The sequence below is a fragment of the Bos mutus genome, chromosome 8, assembly GCF_027580195.1.
Source record: "Bos mutus isolate GX-2022 chromosome 8, NWIPB_WYAK_1.1, whole genome shotgun sequence".
In the NCBI taxonomy this organism is placed as follows: domain Eukaryota; kingdom Metazoa; phylum Chordata; class Mammalia; order Artiodactyla; family Bovidae; genus Bos; species Bos mutus.
This window is the reverse complement of record NC_091624.1, coordinates 13,594,299-13,621,821: the sequence shown is the minus strand read 5'-3', so window position 1 is coordinate 13,621,821 and position 27,523 is coordinate 13,594,299. Positions and strand designations below refer to the sequence as shown.

Sequence of the window (27,523 nt, the reverse complement as noted above, 5' to 3'; positions counted from 1 at the left end):
CCCAACCCAGGGATCAAACTTGTGTCTCTGGCGTCTTCTGCATTGGCAGGAGGGTTCTTTACCACTGAACCGCCTGGGAAGCCCACATGAAATGTGTATGATGCTCTAGATGGAGAAGTCCCAGAGCAGATCAGCAGTCAAGTCTTGTAGCAGCCTCTCCAGCCTGCAGGCCTGATTCTCAATGCAGCTGCTTCTCACGTGGTCAACTCTAATAGGAGGCCAGGGCAACTGAGGTTCACTTACTAAATGATGGTTAGTGATTCTCCTAAGTCACTCTGTGTGCACAAGCCGGGCTTGTCATTGCCGTGTCAAAGAGGAGTTTATTCTCGCCAAGATGTCCTCCAATCTTCCCTCATCCTAATTGTAGCATCCATTGTGCGAACCAGTGCTTCTTATTCAGATGGTTTCAGCCTCACCCAGGCTCTAAATTTGTCTTAAAACACAAAGGACAGAGGCCACACGTAGCAGAATGAGAGAGACCTAAGAGAACACGGACGGGCTGCTGGGTGATGGCCGCCCAGCATAAGGAGCTTTGTAGAGGAAAGTTTGCACACGAGCGCTGTGGGTTTGGGCGAATACCGCACAGCTGAGACCTATTTCTGGCAGGAAATGCCGGCAGAAGCAGAGGTTTGTGGGGGTGGGGGTGCATGTTGGAGCTGCATATGTCCTTGGTTAATGGGTATGGCAGTCTTTTCCATTAGTCTCATGTTGAATTAGAATCCACAAAAGGAGATTACTAAATACACAGAGAGACGGACAGAGACAAGCCTTTAATCTATTTACATAATGCTTGAACGTATATTAAAAATACTTTGGGGCCGGTCTTTGACTCTAGTGTCCATGTCTCTGTAGCATCCTCTGAGCTTAGCTAGAAGAAGGAAATAGGGAACCTGGTCCCTTTCCCTTGCATAAAATGGGAGGGGGGAAGAAAAGCCACATGCGCTCCCAAGATAAAAGCCCTAGCAAAGGCTATGAGCCAGACCTCAAAACACATCTTCCAGCTCTTCGTTTCCCCTCTGGCAGCCTATTTCATTACCCTGCGGGCTTCCAGGCTCTTGACAGTCTGTGCACTAGCAAGATGTCTTCAAGGCATTTGTGAAACCTGCCCTTAGTTTTTTGCTGCATGATACCGATTTACTTACTATTCTAGGTGGGTGGGATTTTTCCCCCTTTCTTCTAAATTATAACCAGTCATCAGAGGATTCACTTTATTTTTAAAGTCAGGGCTGAAACTTAAAACTTTGAGGGTTATAAAAAATGTTATTCTTAACAGAAAAACATAGGCTTGAAAACTTAACCCCTTGGTGGTAGCTAGGGGATCCTCATTCTCTGAGTTTGAGCAATGATGCCAACAATTTTTGAGACCAGTAAATATCACATGGGGCTTCAGGCTTGGGACCTGTGATACGTGTATGTCCTTATGTGATGGAGAGAGAAGCCAGATCTGGGAGAGGTACCTTTTGGCCAAGAGGCAAGGGGTCAATTCAGCGGCTCCCCTCTGGGCTCCTGGTTCATCTTTTTTTTTTAAACACATGCAAAAACAGTATGGTTGAGGATCATCTTTATTGTTAGTGATATATTATTTTACCTTTTTTTTTGGCCACTCTGTGTAGCACATGGGATCTTAGTTTCCCGATAAGGGATTTGACTTGTCAGCTTGGGCTAATGATACTTGCTGCTTCTAATGGGTCAGGAAATGGTTCAAAAATTTTCTTGCCGCAGTGGAACTGTGAGACATAAAGATTTGAAAAGTGGAAAAGAGTGTAGAGGTTCATCAAGAAGTTAAAAATAGAACTGCTATGTGATCCAGCAATTTCACTTCTATGTATATATTACAAGGAAACAAAATTACTATCTTGGAAGGACATCTACACTTCCATGTTCATTGCAGCCTTGTTCCCAGTAGCCAAGAGATTAAAACAACCTAAGTGTTCATTGACAGATGATTGAATAAAGAAAATGTGGTATATCTAGAGTGGAGTATTATTCAGCCTTTATAAAGAAAGACATCCTGCCATCTGTGACTAACATGGATGGACCCTGGAGGGCATTCTGCTAAGTGAAAAAAGCCAGACACAGAAAGATAAATACCTGTAATCTCACTTATATGTGGCATCTAAAAGAATATTGAACTTAGAGAGGAGAGTGGTAGATATTAGAGGGTGGGAAGTGGGGGAAAGGGGAGATGTTAATCAAAAGTAAAACTTTCAATTATAAATTGAATAAGTTCTAGAGTCCCAATATATAGCATGGTGACTGGTTAAAAACCATGTTACTACATACTTGAAATATGCCAAGGGAGTAGATCTCATGTGTTATCATTAAACACACAAAAATGGTAGCTGTGTGAGGTGATGGATATATGAATTAGCTTAATTATGATCTTTATTTCTCAATGTATATCAAAAATATGTTATACACTGTCAATGTAGACAATTTTTTTTAATCATACCTTAAAGCTGGGGGAAAATGATCTGTTCAAAAAATGATCTGGAAAGCTTGAAGTTAGTATGAGTGGCCTTGAAAGGAAACACTGCTTATCCAGGAAACACACACACACTATAGGTAGTGATAAGCCCATCATCTGAGTGCTCATTTTTCTTTTCCAGCTGGTATGTAGGCAGCCGTGTCCATGAACAGTGAAATCTGAGCATATGTGTTTAGAATTTAGTGCTGGTCATCAAATAAAAGTTGCAGCAAAACCCAAAAGATATTTAACAGTAACTGAGATAGGTCTGTGGGGATGGGTCAGAAGGCAGGGCAGGTCCTGGGAGGCTGACTGTTGATATACTCTCTAGGTTGTCAGACAATGTAAAGTAAGTAGAAAAAAAAAAAAAAAGGAGAAAACAAATACTGTGTATTAATGCATATTTGTGGAATCTAGAAAAATGGCAAAGCAGAAATACAGATGTATAGAACAAACTTATGGACCCTGAAGGGGGAGGGGGGAGTGGGATGAAATGGAAGATTGGGATTAACATATATACACTATTAATAGTCTGTTGAGGGCTTCCCAGATGGCGCTAGTGGTAAAAAGCCTGCCTGCCACTGCAGGAGACCAAGAGACACGGGTTTGAACTCTGGGTCAGGAAGATTCCCCTGGAGAAGGTCATGGCTACCCACTCCAGTATTCTTGTCTGGAGAATCCCATGGACAGAGGAACCTGGTGGGCTATGACCCATAGGGTCACAAAGAGCAGACCCAGCTGAAGTGACTTAGCATGCATGCATAAAATAGATAATAAGAACCTACTGTATAGCTTAGGGAATGCTACTCAATGCTCTGTGGTGACTTAAATGGGAAGGAAATCCAAAAAAGGGGATATATGTATATATATAGCTGTTTCACTTTACTGTACAGTAGAAACTAACACAGCATTGTGAGCAGCTATACTCCAATAAAAATTAATTTTAAAAAGAATATACTCTCTAACTCTACCAGCTACTAGAAATAAGACTCTGGCAGCCTCATCACTCCCCGTCCTTATTCACACGGGAGTGAGAATGATAAATGTCTGATCAGCATTGGATCTGATGGCCATGATGAAGAGGAAGTACTGGACTTGACAACACAGAGGAGGCTAAGGTGAAAGTAATTTCAATTGCTCAGTCCCTGTCTGCTCTCTTCCCTTCCTGCCATCATTACTTTCTGTCCTGGCATGTCCCGGCCTCTAGAGGATTCCAGTTCTCATCTGCCCTGAGCTCAGGTCCACAGAGCAAATCTTGAAGCAAAATGGCTTAGCATGTGTGGGGAACAGGAGGGGAGCATCTCCCCTATAGGGAGACAGGGCACCCCAGGGCTCAGAAAGCAAGTCAAAGACTGCAACTTGATTCTATAGCTTTCTTTCAGTGGGAGGAAGGGTCTCCCAGGTCCTGAGAGTTTCCCTTGGGCCAGACAGCTGGCTGAATGCCTTATATTGGGCGTTAAAACCTCAATTGAGCCCAGGTGGCAGGCTGACGTGGTGGCCGAGCCTGTGGGACTCTGCTGACTGGAGAGAGTGGGCTCCCTGGGCAGTACTCAACTCCAGCTGATGGGCACTTTATGGGAATACAACTCAAGGATCTTGTATTGTTCAAGGGCATCTGGAAATCCAGCTTTTGAAGGAAGTCTGTTGATATTTATATCATAACCATTGAAGCACTGTGTGGGCAAACCAAACACAGATTTTAATCCAGTGTGGGCTGGATTCATTCCTCACCCCTCACCCCTTCCCGATCCCCACCCCAGGCCCCCAGTTTCCCACTTCGCCTTGCACAACAATATTGTATTTAATTCTAAAGCTGGTAGTATGCGGAGATGATAGGATGATAGTATTACAGTTGAAGCTAAGTCAAATGTAGGTGTGTTTAGTCCTGTTGAGCAAATAAATGGGCAGCCTGCCAGAAACCCATCGAGGACTACCTTAGGGGGACCGTAAGAAAAATGTAGTCTCAGGTAGAGTCAGTATTGCTACTTAGATCGGTTCCTTATCCAGCATGTTGGGCCAACTCCCCTGTTCTCTGTAAGAAATAACAACTGAAAACACTCCTTAAAAATGAAATTAACATAGAGCAAAAGTCACCTTTTTGATGTACACGTCTCCGAATTTTGTAAGATGTAGATTTATGTAACTGCCAGCACACTCAGGATGCAGAACAGTCCATCAGCCCTCAGGACTCCCCCAGGAAGCACTGCTTTTCAAACTCTGTATACCTTGGAATGTTGGAATGTAAGTAGTTCTCCTTGTCTCCACCTTGTACCCTGACTTTAAGGCTTCTGAAAATCACTTAGAGGTTAGAGGGTTAACCAGAACGAGTTCTTGCTTTTCCCCAATAAATACCTTCTGCTTCAGCCTGGTTTGTTTTTTCTGCTCTAGCCTCTACTAGAGTTATCACATTTAGCAACTAAAATTATAGGATGCCCAATTATTGCATGGGACACACTTTTATACTAAACAAATGATTTGTTGTTTGTTTGAATTCAGATTTAACTGGGCATCCTATATTTTATCTGGCAAGCTCATCCCCTTCACATATATGCCGCATTCACAACTGAGTTCAGAACCCACTTTTTCTGGGTCTGTGTTTCACTCTTCCATGTAAATATGAAAATACTCAGTGGTTTTATTTTTTTCTCTTCCTTATTTCATTTTTTAAACCACTATGAGATACCATTTCACACCAGTCAGAATGGCTGCGATCCAAAAGTCTACAAATAATAAATGCTGGAGAGGGTGTGGAGAAAAGGGAACCCTCTTACACTGTTGGTGGGAATGCAAACTAGTACAGCCACTATGGAGAACAGTGTGGAGATTCCTTCAAAAACTGGAAATAGAACTGCCTTATGATCCAGCAATCCCACTGCTGGGCATACACACTGAGGAAACCAGAAGGGAAAGAGACACGTGTACCCCAATGTTCATCGCAGCACTGTTTATAATAGCCAGGACATGGAAGCAACCTAGATGTCCATCAGCAGATGAATGGATAAGAAAGCTGTGGTACATATACACAATGGAGTATTACTCAGCCATTAAAAAGAATACATTTGAATCAGTTCTAATGAGGTGGATGAAACAGGAGTCTATTATACAGAGTCAAGTAAGCCAGAAGGAAAAACACCAATACAATATACTAACGCATATATATGGAATTTAGAAAGATGGTAACAATAACCCTGTGTACGAGACAGCAAAAGAGACACTGATGTATAGAACAGTCTTATGGACTCTGTGGGAGAGGGAAAGGGTGGGAAGATTTGGGAGAATGGCATTGAAACATGTAAAATATCATGTATGAAACGAGATGCCAGTCCAGGTTCGATGCACGATACTGGATGCTTGGGGCTGGTGCACTGGGATGACCCAGAGGGATGGTATGGGGAGGGAGGAGGGGAGGAGGGTTCAGGATGGGGAACACATATATACCTGTGGCAGATTCATTTTGATATTTGGCAAAACTAATACAATTATGTAAAGTTTAAAAATAAAATAAAAAATAAAAATAGAATTTTTTTATTGGAGTATAGTTGACTAACAAATGTGTTAGTTTCAGGTGTACAGCAAAATGATTCAGTTATATATGTACATGTATCTGATTTTCAAATTCTTTTCCCATTTAGGTTATTACAGAATATTGAGAGTTTCCTGTGCTATACAGTAGATGCTTATTGATTATCTAAATATAGCAATGTGTATATGTCAATCCCAAACTCCCGATCTATCGATACTCATTGATTTTATATAGTGATACATTTGTGAGATGATAGGGCATGTAGTGAAAGGTTAAGAGGATCTCATCAATACATTCATGTGTTTTGAACCCACTAGACATGTTGTGAACCCACTAGAGACTAGACATGTTCTTTCTGGAGAATAAGAAAGGGACTAGTGTGTGTTGGAGGACAGAGGACAACTGGATTTCAGAAATTAGGACATTTCCCAGCCCTCTTCCAACCCCCTCCCCTAGCCCAACCTTTGAATAACATAAAACTGTGAAGACTAAACAAAGAGATTGTTCATACTGGGTGATTTTGAAAATAATCACTGGAATGCTAGCCTTCAGCAGCTGGTATATCTTATACTGCATTGAGCAAGATGTGGCCTTGTGGTGTGTCGTCTGTGACTCATGCAGTGCTCACACTCAGCTCATTCCCAGCCTGGTTGTTTTGGTTGAGAATGCTGTGATGGTTGATTGATTTCTCTTGTTTGTTTGTTTTTTCATTTATCAACTTTACTAGTGTGATTTCAGAATCACAGTGAGATGAGAAGGAAAATCAATTTTATAGAGTACCTTCAGAATGAAGAATGAATGTAAATCCCCATTTTCTGTCTAGACCAAGGCATCAGTAAACAGCAATCTGTGGGTCAGATCTGGCCTGCAGTCTCTCTTCATAAGGCCTGTGAGCAATATGTGGTTATTACATGTGTAAATGGAAATTAAAAAAAATTCATGATGGGAAAATCATATGAAGTTTAGATTCCGTATCCACACATAAAGTTTTATCAGAACATACTCATTGCCATTCGTTTGCACGTGGTCTATGGCTGATTGCACACTACAGCAGCAGAAGTGAGTAGTTCCAACAGAGACCGACCGTGTAGCCTGCAAAGCTTAAAACGTTTACTTTCTGACCCTTCATGGAAAAGCTTGGGCTGACTCCTGCTCTAAACTCTGTATCTTCTATGGTTGTGTTTGCCTTTAAGGTCCTAGGAATCTTTCTTTCCCCAAATTTAAACTTTTGTATTTTGTATTAGAGTATAGCCGATTAACAATGTTGTAGTAGTTTAGGTGAGCAGCAAAGGGACTCAGCCATACAGATATATGTATCCATTCTCCTAAATCCCACTCTCATCCAGGCTGGCACGTAACATTGAGTAGAGTTCCATGTGCTATACGGTGGGTCCTTGTTGGTTATCCATTTTGAATATGGCAGTGTGTACATAACCTTCCCAAACTCTCCAACTGTCCCTTCCCCCTGGCAGCTATAAGTTCATCTAAGTCTGCGAGTCTCCGTTTTGTAAGTTCATTTGTATCATTCCTTTTTAGATTTCACATATAAGGGATGTCATCCAATATTTCTCCTTCTCTGCCTGACTTACTTCACTCAGTACAACACTCCCTAGGTCCATTCATGTTGTTGCAATGGCATCGTATTATTCTTTTTAATGGCTGAGTAATACTCCATTGTGTATATGTACCACATCTTCTCTAGCCATTCCTCTGTTAATGGGCATGTAGGTTGCTTCCATGTCTCGGCTGTTGTAAACAGTGCTGCAGTGAACATAGGGGTGCGTGTATTCTTTCGGATCATCTTTCTCCAGATATATGTCCAGGAGTGGGGTTGCAGGGTCATATGGTGGCTCTATTTTTAGCTTTTTAAGGAACCTCCATGCTGTTCTTCATAGTGGCTGTACCAATTTACATTCCTATCAACAGGGTAGAAGGATTCCCTTCTGTCCACATCCTCTCCAGCATTTGTTGTTTGTGGATTTTTTGATCATAGCCATTCTGACTGGTGTGAGGTGATATATCATTGTAGTTTTGGTTTGCATTTCTCTAATAACTAACAATGTTGAACATCTTTCCATGTGCCTCTTGGCTACCTATATGTCCTCTTTGGAGAAATGTCTATTTAGGTCTTCTGCCTATTTGTTGGTTGGGTTGTTTGTTTTGATGCTGATAAGTATCATAAGATGTTTGTAAATTTTGGAGACTAATCCCTATCTGTCACATCAGTTGCAAATATTTTCTCCCAACCTGTGGATTGTCTTTTTGTTTTGTTTATTGTTTGCTTTGCTGTGCAAAAGCTTTTGAGTTTAAGTAGGTCCCATTTGTTTATTTCTGTTTTTATTTCCATTATTCTGGGAGATGGATTAAAAAAGATGTTGCTGTGATTTATGTCAGAGAGTTCTGCCTATGAAGGTTCTAGGAATCTTTTGGCTAAAGATGTGACTGTTGTCTGGTTGCTGACAGTTCAGAACAGTAAAGCTCCTAGACATATATCTGGAGAAAACTCTAATTTGAAAAGATACACGCACCTCGGTGTTCACAGCAGCACTATCTACAGTGGCCAAGACATGGGCTCCCCAGGTGGTGCTGGTGGTAAAGAACCCACATGCCAGTGCAGGAGACATAAGAGATGCAGATTCTATCCCGGTTGGGAAGATCCCCTGGAGGAGGGCGTGGCAACCCACTCCAGTATTCTTACCTGGAGAATTCCATGGACAGAGGAGCCTGGAGGGCTACAGTCCATAGAGTCTCAAAGAGTTGGACATGATTGAAGCAACTTAGCACAGTATAGCACAAAAAAAAGAATAAAATAATGCCATTTGTAACAATATGGATGGAAGTAAATCAGCAAGACAAATATAAAAAATATGATACAAATGAACTTATTTACAAAAGCAAAACAGACTCACAAACATAGAAAACAAACATGGTTACCAAAGGAGAGAGCGGGGGGGCGGGGGTGAAGGGAAGGATAAATTAGGCTGAGATTAACATATAAACACTATAACATATAAAATAGATAAACAACGAAGGCCTATTGTATAGTATAAGGAACTATACACAATATCTTATGATAACCTCTAAGGAAAAAGAATATATACTGAAGTTAAACATTATGTATATATGTGTATATATATATATATATATATAAAATAACTGAATCGCTATGCACCAAACTTGAAACTAACAGCATTGTAAATCAACTATATTTCAATAATTTTTTAAAAAAAATAAAGCAGAGTGAATGAGAAAGAAAAACAGTGTAACGCATAGACACCCTTTTCACTCTCTTCTGGGTTACTATGATGAAAGGCTTATAGTTACTGAAATGCTCACATGTTGAGTTTTGCTTCTCTAGAGTTTTCTTGTTATATCCTCGCTCTCTAGCCAACTATGTGTTTTCTTTTGAAAACCAGAAAATCTGCTCTCTTAGAGGTATCAGTTTGGCCCGTCTAAAAATAAATGATTACGTTTAAAGCCATTTTTTTCCGTTGACAGGGGTTAAGAGGGTAGAGGAAAAGCACTGGTGATTCTTCATGTCATTTTTATTTCTCCTCAGAAATTGCCAGGAGCGTCATGCTGTGCTCCCCGGGGGATTTTAAGGGTGCAGTGTCAGAATGGGAGTCAGAGAACATGCCCACCACATTCCCTGAGTCAGAGCAGGAAGCCAGTGGAAAGTGGCTTCTGACCCACTGCCCTGCCGTTCATTAGCCCTTGGCTGAGGGTCAGTTACCTTATGGAAGCCATAGGGCAAATGGCTTCATTTGCAAATGAAGTGACCAGTAGGGGTCAAAGCTGCCAATGGCCTATGGCAGCAGAGTCCACTTTGACCTCCCTAAACCATCAACTGTTTCCTTTCTGTCCCCCTTTCCTTTCTTGTCCAAAAGAGCCAGCTACAATTTTGAGTCCTGTTTGCCTGGAAATTTCCAAAGGGACTTTGGTGACTTAGTAAATATTTTCAAATTGCCCAAGGTTTGGAGAGATAGCAGAGCCACAGTTGTGAAATCAGATTTAGAAAGGGATTACTGCCATACTTGGACGGCCGTGTGAGCATGGGGGATGAGGGGTGGAGCAGGCTGTGGTGTGGACACTTGCGGATCCTCCCTCGATCAGCGGATGGCTTTTGCCTTTCTGGTCAGACATATGCCAGACCCTGAAATTCTCTTTCTGGATAACTTCTGAGCAGCTGCTGGGAGAATAGGAAGCCGAGCATGGGGTTAGTGTAAGGCTTCCTTGACTGCAGCACTACTGACAGCTTGGTCCAGATAATTCTTTACTGTGGGAGCGGGGGCTGTCCTGTGCATTGTATGTTTAGTGGTATCCCTGCTCTCTAGCCAGTAAATTCCAGTAGCATTGCCCAGGCCCCAGCATGACAATCAAAAGTGTCCCCAGACATTGCTAAATGTTCCCTGGAGGATAAAATAAGCCCTTTGAGAACCACCAATGTAGTATAATGTAAGGGTTATCTGACCAAATGTAGTTCCCATACTTTCAGCATTAGAGATTCGTTGCTTTAAGTCTTCCCTTTCACCCCGCAGGATTCATTCCTTGAAGCTGTGGAGGCTTTTTTAGTTTCCAGAATCACCCATGAAAATACAAGTTTCTCACAAAGGGTAAAGCCCTGAGCCTGAGAGAACAAGTGGTTTTCATCCCATGTCAACTCTGACTGTCTTGGGAAGATGCCTTGTCTTTGAGGAACTTATGTCCAGGGGATAAGGACATCCTTGCCTACCCTTTGTTCATAAGGAGCCTTCTTACCTGGTGTCTCTGCAGAGATGTATCAGTCAGACCCTCGTCTGGGGTGGTAACTGCTCCCAGGGGCACCATTCACACATGCTCACTGTGGCTTTGTATTGGTTAGGGCAGTTTTCTAGCAGGTGCCAGAAAGGTGCCTTGAGGAAGAGGTATCTTTTCTAGATCCCGCAGAGCTGCCATATGGACTAGCAGAGGTGCTATAATTGGCTTAATGGGAATAAGCAGCAGGAAGCACAAGGAGGAGGGGAAAGAGAGTAGTTCCCATCTCTTTCTTTCCATTTGATTAGAAGCTCCTGGAGGACAAGGACAGTGTCAGTGCCATCACAGTTCATTGCTGCCTTCACAGTGCATTTCACATAGAGCCCAAGCCACTTTCAGTTCAGCTCAGTCACTCAATCATGTCTGACTCTTTGAGACCCCATTGACTGCAGCACGCCAGGCCTCCCTGTCCATCACCAACTCCTGGAGTTTACTCAAACTCATGTCCATTGAGTCGGTGATGCCATCCAGCCATCTCATCCTCTGTCGTCCCCTTCTCCTCCTGCCCTCAATCTTTCCCAGCATCAGGGTCTTTTCAAATGAGTCAGTTCTTCGCATCAGGTGGCCAAAGTAGTGGAGTTTCAGCTTCAGTATCAGTCCTTCCAATGAACACCCAGGACTGATCTCCTTTAGGATGGACTGGTTGGATCTCCTTGCTGTCCAAGGGACTCTCAAGAGTCTTCTCCAACACCACAGTTCAAAAGCATCAGTTCTTCAACCCTCATCTTTCTTTATGGTACAACTCTCACATCCATACATGACCACTGGAAAAACCATAGCTTTGACTAGACGGACCTTTGTTGACAAAGTAATATCTCTGTTTTTAATATGCTGTCTAGGTTGGTCATAACTTTTCTTCCAGGGAGCAAATGTCTTTTAATTTCATGGCTTTAGTCACTATCTGCAGTGATTTTGGAGCCCCCCAAAATAAAGTCTGTCACTGTTTCCACTGTTTCCCCATCTATTTGCCATGAAGTGATGGGACCAGATGCCATGATCTTAGTTTTCTGAATGTTGAGTTTTAAGCCAACTTTTTCACTCTCCTCTTTCTCCTTCATCAAGAGGCTCTTTAGTTCTTCTTCGCTTTCTGCCTTAAGGGTGGTGTCATCTGTATACATGAGGTTATTGATATTTTATTAACCTTAAAGCAGGGTTCTTAAACTGTTTTATGTCTCAGATTCCTTCCCAGGCTTGTGGACTCAGAATAACGCTTCAATGCACAAGATAAAATACATAGGATTAAAAAGATGGCCAATTACATTGAAATACAGGCAGGTCATTATTAGAAAATTGTGATAGGTAATGTATATGCTTCTATATTTGGAGAAGGGAATGACAACCCACTCTAGTATGCTTCCTTGGAAAATTCCATGGACAGAGGAGCCTAGTGGGTTACAGTCCTTGGAGTCACACAGAGTCAGACATGGCCGACCACACAGCACATACTTCTGTATTATTGTATTAAATAAAAGTTAGTGGCATTCCAGTGGTCATGTGTGGATGTGAGAGTTGGACATAAAGAAAGCTGAGCGCTGATGCTTTTCAACTGTGGTGTTGGAGAAGACTCTTGAGAGTCCCTTGAACAGCAAGGAGATCCAACCAGTCCATCCTAAAGATCAGTCCTGAATATTCATTGGAAGGACTGATGCTGAAGCTGAAACTCCAATACTTTGGGCATGAGATGTGAAGAACTGACTCATTGGAAAATACCCTGATGCTGGGAAAGATTGAGGGCAGGAGGAGAAGGGGACGACAGAGGATGAGATGGCTTGATGGCATCATTGACTCAATGGACATGAGTTTGAGTAAACTCCAGGAGTTGGTGATGGACAGGGAGGCCTGGTGTGCTGCAGTCCATGGGGTCGCAAAGAGTTGGATATGACTTGAGTGACTGAACTGAACTGAAGTGACTATTCCAATACATACTCCGATTTCTAATGATTAATGAACATAAGTGATATTCGTCTCCCACAACTACAGTATAATATGACAATACCTGTGATTGCTACTTATGACAAAGTCATAGGAACTGAAGATATTTCTGAGGCTTGTCCTTCTGTTTGAAGGTGATGCAATATTTCAGCTACAGGTTAGTGATAATAGCCTTTAAATGGCTGTCGTGACTTCTGGCTCATCTCTGGACTCCTTGAATTCTTTTTTTTTTTTTTTTAAATAAGGTATGACTATTTATTTTTATCTTTTTTTTTTTTTGGTGGTGCCACATGGCATGCGTGATTTTATTAAATAGTTCCTAAATCAAAGATCGAACCCTTGACCCCTGCAGTGGAAGTGCGGAGTCTTAACCGCTGGACAGTCAGAGAATTTCCCCTGAATTTTTTCTTAGCCAGGTGTCTGCTTTAAAGCTCCCTCTCTGCCCTGGAGTAGAAAAAAGGCAACCCACTCCAGTATTCTTACCTGGAAAATTTCATGGGCAGAGTGCTGCTGTCCATGGGTCACAAACAGCTGGACACCACATGTGGACAGCACAGACACGCACTGTCCCTCACCTGACGTCACCCCAGCCACCTGCTTGAGGCTCTTCCCTAGCGAGTTTCCCCAGGCTCCTCCTTCTGTACAGTTTTCCATCTAAACTCTGCCAGGTGTGTTGTGTCTCTTGTCTCCTGTCTCAGCTCAAAAGGCAAGGAAGCATCCGGCCCCCACTTGGGGTTCCCAAGTTTGAGAGAAGCCGTCACATCCTGGATACCCAGTAAGTGCTCGTTCAGATGAGACGGTCGCTTTACCAGCTTTCCCCTTTTATCTGGGGCCATGACAGGATGCTTGGGCTGTGTTGCCCTCACGAAAATCGCACAACTTAAAAGCTGAGAATTATGTTTTCTTCAGTGACCGTACTAAGCACTGTAGCCGGGGATGGCAGCCTGTCAGACAGCCCTGAGGGACTGTTCCAAAGAGGTGAGGGAAGAGGCAGGATACATAGGAGCTTTTCTGATGAAATAAACATGTAGTTCAACATCAAAAGATGGCTATTCACACACACACACACACAAACCCAGATTTTAGTGTTTTTCTATGTATGAGAAGATACAAGAGTTTGGCTCCTTAAAGTTTCTTTTGATCTTAGCTATCTGGGGCCAGTATCCTTTTTATTCTCCTTCTTGAATTCCCCTCAGGGTACACCTCTGGGGCGTCTGCAGTTGCTGATGGCTTGATGGTGGGCAGCAGCCTTGTTTACTGGGATGGCAGGCGACAGTTTTTTGATCCACAATAATATTTGAATTCAGTCCCCTCTTGATGCCTTCCTTCCACATTGAGAGCAGCTTTCAGTCTGGTTCATCTCATTCCTGGAGATCTACCGATCCCCCCTTGAGAAAAGAGAGGGCTGGACACCCACTGTGACCGTGAAAGCAATAGTGAGAAGCATCCTTAACCAACAGTGACCCCACTGCATGCATGTACCCAAGCAGCTGGGCACAAGGCATCAGCATCCCCATGGCACACCTTGCTGTGGACCATCAAGGCAGGAGTCGTGCCTGTGAACCAGGAGCCTGGGCATTCAGGATGGCCACAAGGGAGTTTCAAAATACATAAATAAAAATGAGCCACTACTAGAGTTAGTGACAGTAAGGTCAGCAGGTTCCAGAATGTCCTGCGTGGGGTTAGTGCCTGTGTTTTTCACCCACTGAACCCATGGACATTCTAACAATTTGGACTACTGCGGCTTCTGAAGTTCTTTTTCCCCCTGGATTATTATAAACAGGCCCTGTTCGTTTCTTAGGGCTGTCATAACCAAGTGCCACAGGCTGGGTTGGCTTCAGTGACAGAAGTGTATGGTCTCCCAGTTCCAGAGGCTGGACTGCGAGATCAAGTATCAGCAGGCTAGGTTTCATCTGAGGGCTGTGAGGGTGGGGTCAGCTCCAGGCCTTTCTCCTTGTCTTGTCCCTGCCCCTGTCTTATCCCTTCACAAGCTCTTCTACATGTGTCCATGTCCAGATTTCCCCTTTTCATAAGGATACCATCATGCTGGATTAAGCCCCGCCGTAATGACATGATTTTCATGACCTCTGTGCGTCTGTGTGTGTGTTCTAAGTCGCTTTGGTCATGTCTGACTCTTTGTGACCCTAAGGACTATAGCCCGCCAGGCTCCACTGTCCATGGAATTCTCCATTCAAGAATCCTGGAGTGGGTTGCCATGCCCAACTCCTCCTGGGCTGGCATGGTCCCAACCCAGGGATCAAACCCATGTCTCTTATGTCACCTGCCTTGGCAGGTGGGTTCTTTACCACTAGCGCCACCTGGGAAGCCCAGCACCTCTGTAAAGACCCTATTTATAAGGTCATATTCTGACTATGCCTTTGACTGAGTGGACCATAACAAACTCTGGAAAATTCTTCAAGAGATGGGAATACCAGACCACCTGACCTGCCTCTTGAGAAATCTGTATGCAGGTCAGGAAGCAGCAGTTAGAACTGGACATGGAGCAACAGACTGGTTCCAAATAGGAAAAGGAGTACATCAAGGCTGTATATTGTCACCCTGCTTATTTAACTTATATGCAGAGTACATCATGAGAAACGCTGGGCTGGAGGAAGCACAAGCTGGAATCAAGGTTGCTGGGAGAAATATCAATAACCTCAGATATGCAGATCACACCACCCTTTTGGCAGAAAGCGAAGAAGAACTAAAGAGCCTCTTGATGAAAGTGAAAGAGGAGAGTGAAAAAGTTGGCTTAAAGCTCAACATTCAGAAAACTAGGATCATGGCATCTGGTCTCATCACTTCATGGGAGATAGATGGGGAAACAGTAGAAACAGTGACAGACTTATTTTTTGGGCTCCAAAATCACTGCAGATGGTGACTGCAACCATGAAATTAAAAGATGCTTGCTCCTTGAAAGAAAAGTTATGACCAATCTAGACAGCATATTAAAAAGCAGAGGCATTACTTTGCCAAAAAAGGTCTGTCTAGTCAAAGGTATGGTTTTTCCAGTAGTGATGTATGGATGTGAGAGTTGGACCATAAAGAAAGCTGAGGGTTGACGAACTGATGCTTTTGAACTGTGGTGTTGAAGAAGACTGTTGAGAGTCCCTTGGCCTGCAAGGAGATCCAACCAGTCCATCCTAAAGGAAATCAGTCCTGGGTGTTCATTGGAAGGATGGATGTTGAAGCTGAAACTCCAATACTTTGGCCACCTGATGCGAAGAACTCTCATTTGAAAAGACCCTGATGGTGGGAAAGATTGAGGGCAGAAGGAGAAGGAACAACAGAGGATGAGATGGCTGGATGGCATCACTGACTCAACGGACATGAGCTTGAGTGGACTCTGGGAGTTGGTGATGGACAGGGAGGCCTGGCATGCTGCAGTCCATGGGGTCGCAAAGACTTGGACACGACTGAGCGACTGAACTGAACTGAACTGACTGAGGGCTGAGGGCTTCACTGTGTCTGTGGTGGGGGACGTAATTCAATGCATACCAGGGTCTCTGCTTACTGTCAGGGGGCACTTGCATCTCACAGTAATGGCCATTCGCATCCTAGTCCGCTTCTGGCTGTGGCAGTAGAAACCATGTCCCGAGGGAAGTGGCCCAGGGACTCAAGAGTAGTGGGATGCCATCCGCCAGGAGTGACTCAGGCCTCTGCGTTTTGTCACACTCCTGACTTCCTCTGGCACCCGGGACCCACAGGGTCCCCTCACCCTTTGTCTCCAGTAGAAGCCGTTTATCTTTGAAGCCTCTAGTCAAGGCCAAGAACAGCAATTCACACTAAGATGTGATGAAAGTGAAGTCGCTCAGTCATGTCCGACTCTCTGCGACCCCATGGACTGTAGCCCACTAGCCTCCTCCGTCCATGGGATTTTCCAGGCAAGAGTACTGGAGTGGGCTGCCATTTCCTTCTTCAGGGGATCTTCCTGACCCAGGGATCGAACCTGAGTCTCCTGCATTGCAGGCAGACAGACACTTTACCATCTAAGCCACCAGAGAAGATGTGATGAAGAAAGGGTGAATATTCCCTCCGCAAAAGCCAGTTAAAAACAGAGGGTAGAGCTTTAGACCACATCCCAGAACTCAGAATATCAGCTCAGTAACCATCAGGGCTGTTTCGTTCAAGGCCCTGGATTGTCCCCTTCCTCATCACCAAGAATGACCAAAATATTCCTGGTGGATTCATACCTCTTTTAGCATTTGCAGAATTCTCCCACTTCCATGCTCTTTTTGTGCATCAAAGAGCAGGGCAGGTGTCATTTTCTGCCTTTCATTTCAGAGAAAACATCAACGCGGCTATGTAACTTGTCCAAGCTCATGCAGGGCCGTGTCCTGCACATCTCTCTGCCTCCAGCACACCTACCCTGTGACCCTCCACCTCTCCTCTGGGTCCCCATGGTGTGGTCCATGTGGCCTGTGTCTCATAGGTTCGCTCATTCCCTTGCTCTGCCCCAGGGCTCCATCCAGCCCCTCCTGTCCTCCCTAAAAGCCCAAAAGTAGCCTAGGCCTGGTGAGGGTGGCCAAGATGAGAACGATCTTTGTTCCAAGTTCTAGGCCAAATGGGCAGCGTGGACAAAGGCTCAAGGCTCATGAGGGAGCAGAGCAGCAGCAGGAAATGACGAGGAGGTGGGTGTGGCTGGAGCGTGCCAGGAAGTGAGGCCACAAGGGCAGTGGGTGCTGGGTCACAGAAGGCCAGGTGTGCCAGGTTCAGGGGCCAGGACTTGGTACCGTGGTTGGTGGAGCCACGAAGACCCAGAGTTTATCAGAGATTGCTCTGGTGGCAGAGTGGAGGCAAGGGTGCTTGCCTGCTTGCCCAGTGTCCCATTGCTGTTGGAGCTGGTAAATTGCTGCAGGCTTCTGAGGTGGCCTCTCTTTTTGTGCAGGGGTCACCTTTAGCTCTTATTATCGCTCGTGTCATTCTCTGTAGACGGAAGCCCAGAAGAAGCATCTGAACCAACTTCAGCTGAAAGCCTGATTGTCGACGGAGGCCAATTTAGAGTTGGAATGTGGAGATTATTTCTGGACACTGTGACATCCTGTTCAACTTTCAGAGGAGCCTGGGAATAAAGGGGTGACTCAGTCTGTGAGCTTATTTTTAGGAAAAGCTGAGAATTCAGTCTAGAGCCACTCATAGTCCTCCGTCCCTGCCAGTGCAGAGGTGCTGTTGGTGGAGAGGATGCTGAGCAGAAATGCTGTATTTATCATCAACTGCTACCCAGTGCCTCCTACACACCAGCATGTGGTTTATTGATTTGAAAACAAGATGGGAATCAACGTAAATAAACCTTTGAGTCAGAGGAGCCTATTTTAGGGCATTTACATTTGAGAACTGATTTGGAGCTAAAGAATTAGTATTGTAAGTGCTTCTGTTTATTGGGCATTTAATATGTATTAATACAACATATTTTGCTTTGCAAACATTTAATGGGAACTCTGATACTCTGTTGAAGGTATAGTGCTGTTATCACTGTTTTAGTAGGCATGGAAATGTTAACTCGAAGTTAAATATTATTCTAGGCAAAGGTGGCTGAGTTTGAATTTGACCCCAGATCTGGCTCCAAAGCCCATGCAAAGGATCACTCCAGGTCTGGCAAATAACTGCGTCTCTTTGGTCTTGTGGGTTCGATCTCAGGGTCAGGAAGATCTCTTGGAGAAAGGAATGGCTACCCACTCCAGTATTCTTGCCTGAACAGAGGAGCATGGTGGGCTTCAATCCATGGGATTGCATGGGAATCCATGGACTTCAATCCATGGGACACGACTGAGTGACTGACTAACTTGGTCCTGTGTATCACTAATTGATCATGGGATTATTGCCAGTTCAGCTCAGATTTGGCCTCAGAATCCTTCTCAACACAGTGTTCTCAGTAGAGCTACTGTGACCAACCTAGCAGCTTAGTACTTGAGATAAAGCCCATCTGTCATCTTAATTTTATCTTTGCTTTAGTTCAAAATGGAGACTTTAAGTCTGGAGAATCTGTTATTGTTGATTTCTACAGCTCTATTTATAGCCTTTTATTTTCTAAACACTTGGAAGCAGTAGAGCATTCACTACAGTTTCCTTTTACAGTCAGTGGAGACTCTGTATTCTTTAATAGGGGTTTCTGACTGCCTTGGAGGGAAGAATGACATTTGAGGACCCCAAGCCTTGATTAGACAATTGGCTTATGTGTGGGTGTCTGCAGTGGTGACTGGGAGATGGAGAATGAGCCTTAAGAACTTTGGCCATTTATAGCAGCAAACCTTTTAAATAGCTCAGTCTGATGGGCGGATGTGGTAGGCAGCCTAAGACACCAAGATGATGGGACCAACTCTGGGGAAACTTGCTGCTCTTTAGTTGTTCTGAGAAATGTCACCTCAGCTGGCAAACCTGTTGTCCTGAGTTTAGCACTTGTGGAAGCTTGAGGTCCCAATGGAGAGAAAATCTGAAAGGAAAGTGGAAGTTGCTCAGTTGTGTTCGACTCTTTGCAACCCCATGGACTGTGTAGCCCACCAGGCTCTTCTGTCCATGGAATTCTCCAGGCAAGAATCCTGGAGTGCACTGCCATTCCCTTCTCCAGGGGAAGTCCTTAAAAGCAAGCTCAGACACGAGAAAGGGGAAGAGGGTTCCCAGGATGGTGGCAAAGGGGGACCTAGTACCCAGCCATAGAATGAGATAGCAATCCATCTAGAAGGAATTTCTTTTTTTTTTTTTAAGATTGGAGTACAATTCCTTTGCAGTGTTGTGTTAGTTTCTGCTTGCAACAATGTGAATCAGCTATAAGCCTACATATGTCCCTCCCTCTTGAGCCTCCCTCTTCATCCCCATCCCACTCCAACCCCCACCCCCCACACTCCTCTAGGTCATCACTGAACACCAAGTTGAGCTCCCTGTGTTACACAGCAGCTCAGAACAAAGTTCTTGGTCAAGATCAAAAAACCGGAACATAGAGAAAGAGGAATAGAGATGCATTGCTTAGAAACACGGAGGCTGCCATGATTTCTTCAAGATTCCAGATAATTGAACTGCAGTGGAGTTGAACAGTTAAAATGGATGAAAGGTAGCACATAGGGATCATCAACGCAGGGTACATTCAATAAAATTAGAACCTTTTTGCTTTACTTTTTCAAAAAACAAAAGACAAATCCAGCTTAGGTTAGCAGCCTCTAGAGCCTGTCATCAGTCAGTGTGCAGGACTTGAGGCATAGGCCTGGGCTTTAGGGCCGGGACTCCAGGCCTCAGAGACATCTGAAATCTGGTTGTCAGAACTGAGGTGAGAGGTTGGGCAGAGGTGGACTCAAAAAGCTGCTGCCCAGACTCATTGGTCCTGGCAGACAGTGCTCTCTCCCTGCTGATTTCATCCTGTTGAGCCTTATTTTCTGGTTGTGTATGTTATGCAAGCTTGGGGGCACCATTCAGATTATTTGGATCCAAGCCAGAAAGAGGGTTACCTTGGAGATGAATTTATTTCATCTCCTGAAATGCTGGTGAGTTGCCAAGCAGAGATCAGAGACCTGGAAGCTTTCACCAAGCTTTATGACTAGACACAGCCCATTCAGTCCTCATCGGCTCAACAGCCTGATGCAGGTGTGTGTATCAGCTGCACGGGAAGGATGCAGAAGGGACAAAAACAATTTAGTATCAACAAGAGGAGAAGGCGCACAGGCTTTAATCCCCCACCCCTCACCGTGCTGCTCCCTCGCGTAGCAGACCCGGTGCAGAGAGGAGAGGGAGACAGTGGCTTGGAAAGTGTCTGCATTTGATTGGTATGTGCACCTTGAGAATTAAAAAGTAGATGAGATTAATGCATGTCTAAATGAAGACACTCGCCATACACACACTCCTTAGAGCTTGGGAGCCCTATGGCTGTGTCCCAGACCAGACACATAGAGTCCAAAGAAAATCAATGACTGTCATATAATATAACTGTCTGGCCACCCTCGAAGCCCCACTTTTTTTCTAGGTGGTTCCAGAGAAGGACAACTCCCAGCCCAGCTCTGACAGCTGAATTAGATGGCTGAGTTGTGGCATTGCTTCTGCCAAAACTGCTTGGATGGTTCCCCCGGGGGGCTTAAGGATGCGGTCAAGTTTCCTGGTTTACCCTGAGTTAAGCAGAAATCTTCACCTGGCCAGGTGGCATTATGTCCATGTCACCTCATCACTGGAGAAAATGCATTACACCCTCCTGCAGTTCTTTCATGAAATGGAGCATGGCATCAAGGAAATAAGATAGTCAGCATGGCATCACAGCGGGTCAGAAATAGTATCAGCTACATACTTTGATTATATTTTAAAATTCAGTTTACACACAATAGGAACTCAGTTAATTAACTCCAAGCTGTAATCTCAGTCGGATTTGAATGGATCTGCATTTCAATAGCTTATTCCTCCAAAATAATATTAAGAAGCCCCATAGCAGCCTGTCATTCTAGAGCTAAAATCATAAAACTTGGTTGTTTTCTCCTCGTTTTCAACAACCATTATTATTTACGCAATACTAATGAAATCAAGCAGATAGTATGACTTTCTTGTAGTTGAGGTTAATTTGTCAATTTCCTGCCAGTCTTCCAATACCTCCAGCACACGTTTTCCTGGTTAGTTGACGAACCTAATGATCGTAGTACCGAGAGGACTGGCAAAGTTCACTTCTATGGATCTTTTCCCAAATCATAACTGGTTGATCTTTTTTCCTTTGAGTTTTCCAGGACAGAGGAATTCTTATATTTAGTAACATCTTCTCATTCTAAACAAAATGTGAAATGTGCAAACAAGTGAAAAAAATGAAATCATTTAAAAGTGTTTGGCCTGGGGCCTGACACTAAATAAATATTTTAGCATTCTAAAAGGAAAAACAATGCCCTTGATTTCGACACCAAAGAAATTTGGGGGATTTTCTTGGCATCGATTTTAGGTAGGTGTAATTAGACTCCATATGCATTTTGCTTTGAGTTTTTCTCACTTAACATTTACATGAATGTTTTCTCATGCTGTTATGAGATTTTCATAAATAGAATTTTAGTTGGTTACATAATTATTAGCAAGGAGTACATTTGGCTGTATCAGAAAGCCTGAAAAACAATAGCTTAAGTTTTTTTAGCTTCAAAGAAAAAATTGGAACAACTGAGGATGCTCTTGGGGTAGGGAGACTGCTCATTGAAGGCAGAAGGAGCTTTTCTTGTTTTTTTTGGAGGTTTTCTTTTTTTGCACTATGTAATTATTTTTAATGTCCGGAGTTTATAATCTGAGGACCAGAACTTTCTCCCATACTCAAGTTTATAAATTCTCAAATGGCTTATGAGGCCAGTACAGGTACTTCCTCCTATCTAATTTGGTTTCTGGGAAGACTTCATTCACATCCTCAATGGTCATCTGATCAGGTGGAATTATGTTCCTCATCTTCTCCAGCTCTTTCTCATATTCCTGAATCCTGGTCTTTGAGAGAGACAAAAACTCAGCACAACTTTTCATATCTTCTTTTTCCTCAGGATCCACCTTGGCAGTATAATTTATCCTCCAGCACAGGAACTTTCAGGGCATTAAACTTCTTCTCAGAGTCACCCACCAAGCCAGACTTTGCCACGTTGGCCATGTAGGAAACCCAGTCGACGGCAGGTGGCTTCTCAGGCAGAGTAACCAACTCAATTCACAAGTTGAAGGACTCGTGCCAGGATTTCAGGGAATTAGCAAAGGCCTTCTTGGTTTCAGGGGATGGTCCCCCCAGAAGCTACCCGGTCAATGGCTTTTAGAGCAAGTTTCCATCCAGGCATCTTGAGATCCTTCACCGACTCTGGCAGCCCACAGTCCACAGCAGCCCAGGAGGAGATCCTGATGCTCTGCTATCCTTAGGGAAGGCGGCCAGGTACCAGGCATGAGCCTTCCCAGAGAGAGAAGGAAGTTATGGTCTGGGGAGACTGAGTCACATGATCACCCTCACTCAAAAAAGTCTGGGCAGGCAAGTTGATACCTTTCCAGCCTCTCTGGTGAAGATATGCAGGTGTCTTAGAATGAAGTGGTCAGAATTCCAATTACCATGTCAAAGGGCCATGGATTTCTCTTTTCCGAATTCCAGTTTGATTGCTGCCTGACAAGTGGCAGGATTTAAAGGGCTGTGCTCCATTTATGACCTCCTGATTTGGTGCTGGAAACACAGATGTACAACCAAGCAGTCATGAAAGTTGCATCAAAACCAGTGGATATCAGTTTCAGGGAGGCAGCTGTCAACACAAGATAAAAAAAAATTCCTCAGTGTTTAGAGCTGGCCCTGTTTGAAATTAACCCCATCATGGGATAATGAACAACCTGTCCCAGGATGCAGAAACTGAACAGATAACTTGGTATGTAGGTAGAAGAGGCACTTTATGGATCAGGTGAAGTGGACCAGGTGCCTCTACCATTGATATACATCTCCATGATTTAAAAATTAGGGTATATTTGCTAAAGTACTTCCCCAAGCACCTAGGGTATTGGCTGTGCGGTAGAGCCTTGTTCCCACGTTGCTCGTTAATTACCTGAAGTGTAGCTGGTAGAGTGATTACCAGACACGGTGGATTCACCTTCCAGGCTCCAGGCTCCAGTGCCGTAGGAAAGCCCTGTCTTGGGCTTCCAAGCCATTGCCTGGCTTATAAAGCAGCTTCATCCAAAGTTACACATGTCTTTTTCCTCACTGCCTGTTAACATGACACTATTATTTTTCCAGAGGCCGTGGATTTCCCCTTTTGTGCCAGCAAAATATGCATGTTCCTCATGGGAAGGATGGTGTGGCCTCTGACATAACTCAGTTGTAAAACGAGGAGAAACGTGAAAACCATTGACCCTTTGATTTATTTGCAAAATGGACTTGCTAAAATGGAAAGTTTCATTCATTAAACTCATTTTCTGTGAACTTAAAGCTATAAATTAAGTGTGATCGATAAACTAGTGAGTCTAAGCTTATGTAATTCAGGCAGCATGGGTTTTTTTTCCTTATATAACGGAATTCTTCATTTTATTTTTGGCTGTGCTGGGTCTTTGTTGCTGCATGTTGGCTTTCTCTAGTTGGAGCGAGTGGGGACTACTCTTTGGGCTTCTCATTGCTGCGGCTTCTCGTGTCGCAGAGCGTGGGCTCTAGGTCCGTGGGCTTCAGCGGTTGTGGTGCACAGGCTTAGTTGTTCCCAGGCCTGTGGGATCTTCCTGGACCAGGGATTGAACCCATGCCCCCTGCATTAGCAGGTAGATTCTTAACCACTGGATCACCAAGGAAGTCCAGGATGGCTTTCACTTTAGGTGAAATGAGGATCCATTGGAGGATTTATTTGAGCATCATCTGACCTATTTTTTAATTTTTTTAAGGATCACTTTAGCTGTGGTGCTGAGACTAGATATAGAGATCAGCTTAGTTACCAAAGGGGAAGAGAGTTGAGAGGTGGACAAAATGAGTAAGTGGGTGATTGACGGGTACTTTCAAGAAGTTTTGCCTTAAAGGGCAAACAAGAAAGGGAGAGGTAGACGAAGAAGAATTTGGGCTCAAGGGAGACTACTTTTAGACATGTTAGAGCATGATTGAGGGCTGTTGAGAATGATCTGGAGACTGGAAAAGTTGCTGAGGCAGGAAAAGAGAGAGACAGTTGCTGGAAGGACATCCTTGAGTTAGGGAGTGAGGATGTTATCGAGGGTACAAATGAAGGAGAATCTTCCAAGAGTGATGGCAGAGCCTGTGGGGCCAGCAAGGAGGCTGGAGCCCGCGGGGGAGGGTGTGGAGGAGGCTTTCTGACTGCTTCCGGTTTCGCAGTGAAATGGGAAGCAAGGTCAGCCACCGGTAGTGAGGAAGGGGGAAGAGGCATTGAAGTTTGAGGAGACAGAAGGTGTAATATCATCCTCTGAGACAGTTCAAGAGTAATTAAAGCAGGGAAACACAGATTTCTGGATACCTCTGAGGCCTCCCTACAATTTAAATTCATGAATCCAAAAGAAAACCAGACAACATGGTCCTATGTTTTCCTCCAGCATTTTCAGCTGAATATGTGCAGATACAGGCAAAGTGTTGGATTTCATCTGAGTTGGGTTTTTGAAAGACTGTGGTCATGGTTATTGATGGTGGAATCTAAAAGCTTCCCAAAGAGGGAAGTGAGGCCATGAGGTGGGGAAAGGGCAGTGAAAGAGTGATCGGATCAAAACAACATAAAAGGAATATTGTATTTTATGAATTGGGCTGTCTCTTATAAATTAAATCATATTTCCAACGCATGATGGAAAGTTAGCCACATTTAAAAACTAGGTAGTGAGTTTGCATATGTGAAACATCCTATATGATTCAGTTCAGTCGTTCAGCCATGTCCGACTCTTTGCAACCCCATGAATCGCAGCACGCCAGGCCTCCCTGCCCATCACCAACTCCTGGAGTTCACTCAAACTCACGTCCATCGAGTCAGTGATGCCATCCAGCCATCTCATCCTCTGTCATCCCCTTCTCCTCCTGCTCCCAATCCCTCCCAGCATCAGAGTCTTTTCCAATGAGTCAACTCTTCACGTGAGGTGGCCAAAGTACTGGAGTTTCAGCTTTAGCATCATTCCTTCCAAAGAAATCCCAGGGCTGATCTCTTTCAGAATGGACTAGTTGGATCTCCTTTCGGTCCAAGGGACTCTCAAGAGTCTTCTCCAACACCACAGATCAAAAGCATCAATTCTTCGGTGCTCAGCTTTCTTCACAGTTCAACTCTCACATCCATACATGACCACTGGAAAAACCATAGCCTTGACTAGACGGACCTTTGTTGGCAAAGTAATGTCTCTGCTTTTCAATATGCTATCTAGGTTGGTCATAACTTTCCTTCCAAGGAGTAAGCGTCTTTTAATTTCATGGCTGCAGTCACCATCTGCAGTGATTTTGGAGCCCCCCAAAATAAAGTCTGACACTGTTTCCACTGTTTCCCCATCTATTTCCCATGAAGTGATGGAACCAGATGCCATGATCTTTGTTTTCTGAATGTTGAGCTTTAAGCCAACTTTTTCACTCTCCACTTTCACTTTCATCAAGAGGCTTTTTAGTTCCTCTTCACTTTCTGCCATAAGGGTGGTGTCATCTGCATATCTGAGGTTACTGATATTTCTCCCGGCAGTCTTTATTCCAGCTTGTGTTTCTTCCAGCCCAGCATTTCTCATGATACTCTGCATTAGGAATAATTATCTGCTGGTATTTCTATTTACATTGTGTTTTCTTTTGTGTGTGTGTTATTATTATTATTTTTTAATTGGCATATAGTTGCTTTACACAAATGCTCAGCATCTCTAGTTATTAGAGAAATGCAGCTCAGAACTACAATGAGATATCACCTCACACCAGTCAGAATGACCATCATCAAAAAATCTACAAACAATAAATGCTGGAGAGGGTATGGAGAAAAGGGAATCCTCCTGCACTGTTGGTGGGAATATAAACTGACACAGCCACTGTGGCGTATATTGTGTTTTCTTAAAGCAAGTCACGGTATATCTGGAAGAAGCTGGATATAAGGCATTCTGAATATAAGGCAGTTGGCCAACTGGGAGGGCTCTGAGCAGAAGCCATGGGTGACATGTTTCACTGGCCCAGCCCCCAGGCCCGGACGGGAATGTGCAGCCAGTGCCCCACTGGCCAAGGAGTGGCCGTCTTGGTCACATAACAGAACTAGGGATCGATGATGTGCCTGGTCAGAGGTGCAGAGACTGCTCACAGTCTCCACTATCTGGAGCCAGGATCTGAGGAGCTGTTGAGAGTTGAGGACAGCGGGCGATGGGAACGCCCATCTGAAAAGGGAGCAGGGTGGTAGGCAGTGTAATAGAACCGCAGAGGAGGGGCAGCGTGGAATTCCAGCCATTCCTCCTGAGTTACCAAGCCTAGATTTGGAGGTGAGGGTTGTTGGTGGAATCACCGAGACCGCAGAGGTTGCTCAGAAGGAAGGAAGGAACCTGGGGGCGGGGGCGTGGGGGGTGGTTCTTACCTTTGAACATCCTTCCCACCGTGGTCTTCACTGGCCGAGACACGGGGTAGGACTGAGCCTGAGGATGGGGGCGCTGACGATCTAGCTGTAGAACCTGGGAAAAGCAGGGGTGGAGGAAGCGAGGAGGGGCTGACGAGGAACAGCTGTTCTCTTCCCTCAGAGCAGATGGGAGGTTTCCGTACCAGCACACCATTTATATCATCCATGGCAAAATGTGCGTTTATTTCATCTGGCCCCATTGTCCATATTTAACAGAAGTCAGAGCAGGGTAAGGGGCTTCCCAGGTGTTGCTAGTGATAAAGAACCCGTGTGCCAAAGCAGGAGATGAGGGTTCGATCTCTGGGTTGGGGAGACACCCTGGAGGAGGGCATGGCAATCCACCCCAGTGTTCTTGCCTGGAGAACCCCCTACACAGAGAAGCCTGGTGGTCCTACTGCTAGGACCTCAAAGAGTCAGACATGACTAAAGCGACTTAGCATGCATGATTAGACAGGGTAAAGGGAGACCACAGGTCATTTTCTTGGCCTCACTGAGCTTATTCTTGCCTAGGGCCGGTATGTATGTGTTAAGTGTTGTGAAATGGGGTGACTCTTCCTGGCATGAGTCTTGATTCTAATGCAGCAGTGTCATGGTCTCGTCATGAGATCCTTCCATGTTTGAGTCTTCTCATCCTTGATAAGGAGTTAGCATTACCTGGTCTCTCAGTAGCGGCAAATAAGAGATACGGAAGTGCTTTGCAAAGCATGATGATGTAGATGCAACTGGAAGGCTTCTGCAGTAGGTGGCTATACAGAAGCCCTAACCTTGCAAAATGAAGTGAGGTCAGCACAGATTAAGCAGACCAAATCAAATCTTTGATGGTTGAGT

At 44.3% G+C, this 27,523-nt stretch overlaps 1 protein-coding gene and 1 pseudogene across 3 annotated transcripts in view; one reads left to right on the top strand and one right to left on the bottom strand.

The window, feature by feature from the left end:
* The window catches only part of PALM2AKAP2 (PALM2 and AKAP2 fusion), a 515,173-nt gene that overhangs the window by 143,771 nt on the left and 343,879 nt on the right, over window positions 1-27,523 (top strand). The window lies entirely within an intron of this gene.
* LOC102266934 (ATP synthase subunit d, mitochondrial pseudogene) lies at window positions 21,975-22,829 on the bottom strand (annotated as a pseudogene).